General features: G+C 39.8%; 1 non-coding gene across 1 annotated transcript; it reads right to left on the bottom strand.

Annotated features, from left to right (window-relative positions):
• Positions 1–916: 916 nt before the first annotated feature.
• LOC122809872 lies at positions 917–1,020 on the bottom strand. The gene has a single exon (XR_006365985.1). It is a non-coding gene; the product is annotated as a U6 spliceosomal RNA (small nuclear RNA).
• Between the last annotated feature and the right edge of the window lie 7,804 nt (positions 1,021–8,824).

The raw sequence follows: 8,824 nt of genomic DNA, 5'->3' as shown, positions 1-8,824 counted from the left end.
GTAGTGAGGCAGAGCTGCCTCCCTCTCCCCATGTGTCACTCATGTAGTGAGGCAGAGCTGCCTCCCTCTCCCCATGTATCACTCATGTAGTGAAGCAGAGCTGCCTCCCTCTCCCCATGTGTCACTCATGTAGTGAGGCAGAGCTGCCTCCCTCTCCCCATGTGTTACTCATGTAGTGAGGCAGAGCTGCCTCCCTCTCCCCATGTATCACTCATGTAGTGAAGCAGAGCTGCCTCCCTCTCCCCATGTGTCACTCATGTAGTGAAGCAGAGCTGCCTCCCTCTCCCCATGATAGGTCAGCTGCCAGTGGCTGCTCGTTCCTATCCTTCCCATCAAACCTCTGTAGCATGCAAGCTGATAGGCAACCTTGGATCAAATAAAACTTAGTTAGGGCTTTATCTCTCTATGTCTAGGAGCTGGCTTATCAAGGACTTACTTTTTGTCCCCAAAAGTTCAGGAACCTCATAATGATTGAATGTGATAGCAGCTTATTCTGCAGAGATGGCCATAAGGTTCCATGAACATCACTTATGATCATCAGTGAGGGGAGGTTTATTAATTTTATCAGGTATTTCTTTAAGAATACATGCAAATTTTGGCATCCTTTTCTCTCCATAAGGTTCACAAGTCACCATTCACTCCTTCTTTGTTGATTTTCAAGATCATTGAGTGTATCTTAGAAAAACAAAATGATGTCTTGCTGTTCTTTTATACTTTATTGTGCATTTCAGAGTTGTATTGATTTTGTGAACAAAACTGATTTTAAGAATGGTGATCTGGTCGTGAATGCTGCTATAGAATCGTTGGTTCATAAGAGAATATTAGGCTAAATGCCATGAAAGGCTTTTATAAGTCTACCCAATAACCTGAGTTCAGAATCAAACCTTGTACTTTGTGTCTGTGATGTGAAGACCTTAACTATTATGCCAAACCCACCCCCTTGCATGAATTACTTGTGCAGTGGCCATGCTAATCTTTTCTATATCATTCAATTTTAGTATACGTCTTGCCAAAGCAAGCACAAAACACTGGTCTTGTACAGCTTTTTGGGGACTGTACAGGCTTTTAATTCCTGATTATTAGTTAATACCTAGGTTATTACGGCAGTAAGGCTGTCTATTTTCTTATACCGGAAAGAATAATTTAAGTGGTTAGATGACTGGTTTTCTTTTGTGATAACTTGGTCAGTACCTCTTTGGAGTTCAACATTATAGTGCTCTTTTATGATTTAACACTTGGCAAACTGAAATACAATAGTAGTCAAACACTGGACCTGAATATAGCAAATTTTGTAGAGCTGTGGAGAAAAGACTGCATCCAATGAAAAACATCAGTCAGCTGATGCATCATACCATTGGAGCTTGGAACTTAATCTGTATGTATGGCAAACACTAATTTCACCCACTATCCTTGTATCAAGTTTCTAGATTTTGAGAGGTGTAGGATTCCAGTCCATAGCATGTCTATTTTGTTTTTATCAGTATTAGTCTGACAAGGGGTGGGGTGCTCATGAGCAATGCCAGAAAAGGAATAGGGTTATACTGTTCTGCAACCACTGGTAATGTAGTATATCTTTAAAAAAGTAGAATTAGGAAATACCTCATGTGACTTGCTAGTAACTCTTTTGTGCTAGAAGCATGTCTGTTTGCCTGTCTGTTCTCATCATTAATTTCTCGTGCACACCTAAGGTGTATGATACATTAATGCCTCTTTTTTGAAATTACAGAACTAGGATATGGAAGACCTAACATTGTGTCAGAATGGGTCTCTCAGTTTGAAAGAAATGACTGAAGGAAGAAATAGTAATTTATTTTGCTTTCCCCAATAAGACACTAATTGCATAATTTATTTTCTCCTGCTACTTCTACTTCAGTCCAGATACCCATTTCTTTAACTGATAAGTATTTTAAAGGGAATTCAATCTGAATAAACTTTGCTATTCATTTTCGCATGTAGTCTGTTTCATAAAGTTTATTTCAGTCTTTGACAAAACCTTACCCACTACTGAAATACACCCCTTCATTGTGCTATATACAGACCCCCCCCAAAAAAACAATGATATGGTTAAGTTTCTTCAGTTTTTGTATTAAATGTTGACATTTCAATACCAGACTGCTGCGAAACTGCAGAGAATTATGCTAGAAAATTGAAAGTTCCAGATTCAAAGTTTTGAATTAAAATGCTATTTTTATTTATACTACAGTTGAGTAATCCGTGAAGGTATTTAACTCTTTTGAGTGAAGAAACGCAGCTAGACAACAGCATGAACCAAAGTTGAATCTGCTCTATATTAGACCTTCTTTTTTACCAAATGCATGCTGATGCATATGTGACTAATTTTGAATATGGCACAAATGACTGTGATTTTGAAGAGCAGCACTGTCTATGGTATAAATAACTACATAAGGGGCAGAATTTGGAAAGACAAAAATTGGCAGCTGTCATCTACTGCAGGTTGTGCATAGTCTTGGCGACTGTGGAAGAGAATCAAACCTACCACTAGAGAATGTTATAGGGAGAGATAGGGAGAGAGAGGGAGAGAGGGAGAGAGAGGGAGGGAGAGGGAGAGAGGGAGAGAGAGGGAGGAGAGGGAGAGAGAGAGAGAGAGAGGGAGAGAGAGGGAGGGAGGGAGAGAGAGAGGGGAGGGAGAGAGAGAGGGAGGAGGGAGGGAGAGAGAGAGGAGAGGGAGAAGGGAGGGAGGGAGAGGAGGGAGGAGAGAGCAGGGAGAGAGGGAGGGAGGAGGGAGAGAGAGGGAGGGAGAGGGAGAGAGGGAGGAGAGAGAGAGGGAGGAGAGGGAGGAGGGAGAGGGAGGAGAGGGAGAGAGGGAGGAGAGGAGAGAGGATAGAGAGGAGGAGAGGAGGGAGAGGAGAGGGAGGGAGAGGAGAGAGGGAGGAGGGAGGAGAGAGGAGGAGAGAGGAGAGGAGGAGAGAGGAGAGGAGAGGAGGAGGGAGAGAGAGGAGGAGGAGAGGGAGAGAGGAGAGAGGGAAGAGAGAGGGAGAGAGGAGAGATGAGAGAGAGGAGGGAGAGGGAGAGGGAGGAGAGGGAGAGAGAGGAGGAGAGGGAGAGGGAGGGAGAGAGGAGGAGAGGGAGAGGGAGAGGGAGAGAGGAGAGAGAGAGAGAGAGGAGGAGAGGGAGGAGAGAGGAAGAGGGAGAGAGGAGAGAGGGAGAGAGGAGAGAGAGGAGAGAGGGAGAGAGGGAGGGAGAGAGAGAGAGGGAGAGAGGAGAGAGAGAGGGAGAGAGGGAGAGAGGGAGAGAGAGGGAGGGAGAGAGAGAGAGAGAGGGAGGGAGAGAGAGAGGGGGAGAGAGAGAGGGAGTGTATGTTGTGCAAGTGAACTGTCAGATGCTCACAAAATGAGAAAACATTTATTTATTTATTATTTGGTTACCGGGTAGAAGGGTTGCTCCACAAATCCTTTTTAGTCTGTACCCATGCTCATTACAGGAGTATAGTAAATCAAATTACAAGAAGAAAAAACAATTGCATGCAGCTTATCAAGGTGACAATGACATACATAAATGAAGGATATAGTGTTAAGACAATATATAATATGGCTCCTATATAACACAACTAATCAGAGAATATTTGTACATACAATGTATCAGTTTTTGCTGTTCTGTTGTATATACCAGTGGCACATTTACAATGAGCATTTACATAATTTACAATGAGTATTTACAATATTTAAGCATTGTCAAGTAGGTAGATTTTGAGGTTGAGTTGCTTGCCATTAATCATTGTCTCTGAGGCACACATATTCAGCTCTTTAAATAGATGTTCCCTCAGTTTAGCCCTAAATGTAGTATGTTCCTGTTCTGCTCTAATTTCTGCAGGCAGATGATTCCAGGTAGCAGGCCCTAGTCCGGTGATTGCCTTTTCTACAGTATTTGTTTTTGAAAACACCTTTATTGCATTATCACTTGTGACAAAGGCAACTTACATTTATATAAAAGTAATCAAACCATAATAACAAGTTCACATTTGCAAATATTATACATCACATATAATCTTCTGCAGAATATAATCAATCCAATATTACATAGATTGTTCAGTTCCTACCTTCTCTTAAACCTTATTCCTCCTCCAAAATATTTTTCAGCATTCCCTTTGTAATTTACTTATACCCTTTTCTAAATATCTCACTTCCTGTTCTTTTAGCTCTGTTACAATTTTCACTACTTCAGATATGGTTGGTTTAGACTTTGATTTCCATTTTCTAGTAATTGCTTTCTGACAGCCACCAGAATTAAACTTAACAAGGCCTTAATATGACTATTTCCTTAGTTATGCTCATTTGCTCACCTAGTACACCTGACACAGTACTCTGTAGAGAATTTTTAAAGTCTGCCAACTGATTACACATGTGCTCCCAGGTACCACTTTCTTCCCATTACATCTCCAGAATTTGCCATCTAGCTGATGAAAAAATTCTGTGGAGTCTGCTTGGGGTATAAAAGTACTTATGCAAACACTTCCATGCAAAAATCCTAAATCTTCTAGACTTTGTTACTTTAAGAGCTAATATGTTTTACTATTTTTTCTTTGTGAATTGCTTAACTAATCTCTCTTCCCAATCATTTCTGACCTGCTCTAATTCTTATAGTTATCGTGCAATATTTTATATGCCCTAGTAATTATCTCTTTTTAACAGTGGCTTCTGTTCTTGATTCAACTAAAAACACAACCACTGCAGGTCTTTTAGTTAGTAGTCCCCTATCCATTTCTCTTTGCCTATACCCTGGTATCAATCTCTAGTAGGGAAGGCAAGCTCTAGCCTGCAGTCCAAATGTCTTATTGGCCTCTTCCCATTCTATTACCTTTCCCTCTCTTATTATTTGCTCCCAGTACCATGGTTACTTTTCCAGCTTCCTCCAGCAAATTCAAACCCATCTTGCCTATTCTCTGCACCCCTAATTGTAGTCATTCCTATAGGCAGAATCCTTCTCCATTCCCTTGTTGGTTTAGTTCTTAGTATACTTTTTGCTATTTTACAAATATTATAGTCCATATGATTGTTATTGTTATTAGAAACCTGTTTCCAAAATCCCACTAGTTCATTATTACTTGAATCCACCCCCCCAGCTTCATCATCATCATCCCATTCCACTTTGAATTATAGCTTTCTGCTTGTGTTATGTATAATAGCCTTAACTGTGTAGCTGTAAAACGTCCCTTTAAATTAGGTAATCTTAAACCTACTTGCTCTTTTGGAAGGATCAACTTATCCCACTTGACTTTTGCCCTCTTCCTCTTCCAGATAAAGTCCTTCAATTATTTATTAATTACTATCCACAACTTCTCTTCTGGTTGATAAAAATATGCCTGGCCTGTGTATAAGACTAAAGAGACTAAAAACATTTGTACTGCTTGTATCTTGCTATCCATGTCCATAGAATAGAGCTTCCAGTTTTTTATATTATCTTTTTAGTCTCTTCTCACATATCATTAGCTGCCATAACAGTGTCCTTTTTAACCTATATTACTAAATACTTAATTTCGTCATGTCCCCATAACTATAGGCATTGCTGAACCAATTAATGTGTCTGTACATAGTTTCCAGCTATAACCTTTGTTGTATCTTCATTAATTTTATGTCCTGAAAAAAAGAAAAAGGAATTGTTTCAGAATGTTCCACAACACTGAGATGTCTTTTTTCTGCTTCTGTCAGGTACAAAATTATATCATTTTTCAAATAAAGCCAACTTTACTTTAATACCATAACAATTATATTCTTCAATTTCTGAGTCCCTTATTATTATTATTATTTTTTTGCCAAAGGGGAAAGAGGATACCCCTGCCTGGTTTTTCTGTTCAGGCAGATCTTATCAGAGAGGAATCTTCCCACTTTGATTTTTGCCTCCAGTCCTTCATATTTCCTCCTAATTAACCTTATTGTATCAGGAAATGTAAATGATTCCATTGTTCTACTCATAAAATCCCAGCTTTCTCTGTTGAATACTTTCTCTGTATCAAGACCCACCAACAACAGTGGTATTTTCTTACAGTCTGCTTCCTTCTGGATCATCATTGTTCTATTAATGTAGTTAAATGTTTGCCTCCCCTACACAAAACCACATGTATCCAAATCCATCAATTCTGGCAACACTTTTGCCATTCTTTTATTCATTATAGACATAAACACTTTATAATCAAGGTTTAAAATGAAAATGGGCCTATATGAAGCTAGGTTTGATGGGTCTTTACCATCTTCAGATATTACAGTCACTGCAGTTTTTTTCTAGGATGTTGGTACTTCCCTTCCTTTTAAAATGCTGTTAAACAAAACCTTCCCAATCTTTATAATTTTCTTCTCTCCTAGCTTCCAAACTGCCACCAGAATACCATGTATTCTGGAGACTTTCCTGCAGATTGCGTACACATCACCATTTCTATGTAATATCCTCCTATCTTACATGCTAATTGTTATGATAAGAAGCCATTGTACTTACATATTATATATTAAGACCAATGTTAGATCCCTTGTTGATAAATCTACACAGTTTATAACCATTGTGTTGAAACATGCCACATCGACTGCTAGTCTCATTATCAGAAATGTGCTCAAACTTCCTTAAATTATAGTTCTTTCCATAACTAAATTTAAGTTCTAAACTCAAAACGTCAGTGAGGTCCCTGTTTCCCAAAATAATATTCCATTTTCTACTAATAGTCTTCCTAATGTTGTTTGCACCCAAAAAAATAGGTAAATGAAAAGCCCTAGTCATGGAGTTGTCTTTGGTATTTACCGAATTGTGATTGTTAGTGATGTTGCTAATAAGATTGTTTAAGCCATTTAACAAAATAGGGGAATTACATTCCTCACTTCAACAAAAATATTATCAAGTAAGGTGTCCAGATAGCCTCTTTCATAAAACACGTCTCAAATAAATAACCTCATCATCGAATCTAGTGTCAGTGCAAGTCAAGCGACTAAGCCTGATAATCTGACCCCTAACAACGTTCCCTTTCATAAAATCAGGGTGCTGGCTGTTTGAAATGAGACAGTTGTTTTCAAAAGTAGGCTTTTTAAAAATGCTGCTATGAAAGGCCCTTGCCGCAGCATTCATTGAAACTTCAATGTCTAAAAAATTCACCACACTCCCAAAACTACTTGAACATTAGCAGTATTATGAACAAAATAGAAGAGCTGCATTCAGCTATCGCCCTATACAGCCCTGACATAATACTCATTACTGATACATGGCTTAAGCCTCATATCAAGGATAACTCCATAACCCATATAACATTCAAAGAGTAGACAAACTTCATAAAAAAGGTGGCGGTATTACCCTACTTTACAAAACCAATCTAAAACTCCAGCTACTACAAAAATAACTCCCTAACTCCAAAAATGCCAAAATCATATGTGCCAAACTCCTCTTAAACCAGCACAAGCATCTAAACTTACATGGGATCTATATACCCCCAGGAGGCAACCTAACCACCCTAGAGTCAGTAGTCCACTGGGCTTCCCACTCCCTCCCCCAAGAAACCATAGTCCAAGGTGATGTCAATATCCACTGGAACTCTATCCACTCCCCAACACCCACCAATCACATATACCTATATAATTTCACCCAACTCATTCAATCACCCACACACATTAAGTCCACAAAAAGGGAATCCATACTAGACCGGATGCTCACAAACCAGCCCATCACTGCCCATCAGTGTGGAACACTGCTTAACTCTCTCAGTGACCACAATCCCACTTTCATCTTTAGACACAAACTTAAATCTATAAACTCCCCCTCCCTACTACAAACCCATGCCCACAAAACCTTCCCCACAGATCACTTCTTAGGAGCCTTAGAATCGTGCAACTGGTCTCCAATCAAAACCCTCCCACTAGACAATGCAGTACTTCATCTTCACATTTCGAGACATCCTCAACCATCTAGCCCCTATCAAAACAATTAGAATACATTGCAACCCTGCCCACTGACTACAAAACACCACAAGGGCCTTACTAACAGAGAGGGATAAAGCTTGAAGAACCTGGCATCAACATAAAACACCCACAGCTAGGCAAGCCTTTCTCAAACTTAGAAACAAAGCAAAGAAGCAAGTTAAGACTGACAAGCTAAAACACTACACTTCCCTACAAAGAAAACACAGTATCAAGTCTCAAAAATTCTGGGCAGAGGTGAACAACATCCTCCAGCCTGGTAAAGTCACTACATCCCTGCCCAATATAGAAGGCACAAACTTAGATATAGCCTCCAGTTTCAACGACTACTTTACCTCCTCTATACTTAAACTCATAAACGAAACAAACCCCACCAACCTCCCCAACCTAATAAACCCCAGACAAACTCTATCCCCTTCTCACTCAAGCCAGTACCAGTATCAACCATCCAAAAACTCTTAGCAAAACTTAAACCAACCACCCTCACTGCTAACAATCTTCCTGCTGATTACCTCCAATTCGCATCCAGGGCCATAGCCTACCCCATCACACTACTATTAAATAGATCTATTACCAAACACACCATTCCATCCTCGTGGAAAACATTTTTCATCATCCCCCTTCACAATGGCAGCCCTCTACTGATCTCTCTAATTACCGACACATCACAATCCTCTCACCCCTATCCAAATTCTAGAAAGGTGCATCAACTCCTCACCCACCTTCTCTCCATCAACCTACAATCCAATTCACAACATGGCTTCCGCCCATCCCACAGCCCTAATTAACTTCACCAACACTATAAAAACATAGAGGACAGGAACAAGGTAAACTTGTCTCTGCCATCTTTCTAGACTTATCCAAAGCATTCAATACAGTTTCCCAGAATAAATGCCTAACCTGTCTTTCAAATCTCA

This window comes from Protopterus annectens, chromosome 8.part0 (assembly GCF_019279795.1).
Source record: "Protopterus annectens isolate FY-2018-M chromosome 8.part0, PAN1.0, whole genome shotgun sequence".
NCBI lineage: Eukaryota > Metazoa > Chordata > Ceratodontiformes > Protopteridae > Protopterus > Protopterus annectens.
Note: the sequence above shows the minus strand (reverse complement) of the source record. Positions and strands in the feature narration are given on the sequence as shown.